Source organism: Penaeus monodon, chromosome 31 (genome assembly GCF_015228065.2).
Source record: "Penaeus monodon isolate SGIC_2016 chromosome 31, NSTDA_Pmon_1, whole genome shotgun sequence".
Taxonomy (NCBI): Eukaryota; Metazoa; Arthropoda; class Malacostraca; order Decapoda; family Penaeidae; genus Penaeus; species Penaeus monodon.
The window spans coordinates 11,461,542-11,461,921 of NC_051416.1; the positions used below are offsets into that span (position 1 = coordinate 11,461,542).

Here is a 380-nt window from a genome sequence, read left to right on the forward strand (position 1 = left end):
TTATATATGATTAGAATGATGAGGTCTGTCACTGTATAATCAACAAAATTAAGGATTCGATTCTGTTGTTAATAAAAGTTAAGATGATGAAGTAAAAATTTGTTGTGTTCATTCTCCCCAAACGTCTTTAGGTAAACAGTGAGAGTGTGTATCAACTTTTTAGAGAAAATAGAAGATTATGATTTAAGTCATGAAGATAAAAGGCGATTGGTTGTGAAAATATAAGCTAAGATGATTCGTAAATACTGAATTGTAAGATGATTGACAGCGAAGGCACTAGAGGTTTAATAAATGGCGAAAATGCAGTATGAGTAAGTAATGAATTGAGAAAATACTTCACTCTAAAGCAACGGAATTACTCTAAGTAAACCCCCCCCCCC

General features: G+C 32.6%; 1 protein-coding gene across 1 annotated transcript in view; it reads left to right on the forward strand.

The window, feature by feature from the left end:
* The window catches only part of LOC119593033 (tyrosine-protein phosphatase non-receptor type 4-like), a gene marked incomplete at its 5' end in the record, with an annotated part of 330,438 nt that overhangs the window by 100,666 nt on the left and 229,392 nt on the right, over positions 1 to 380 (forward strand).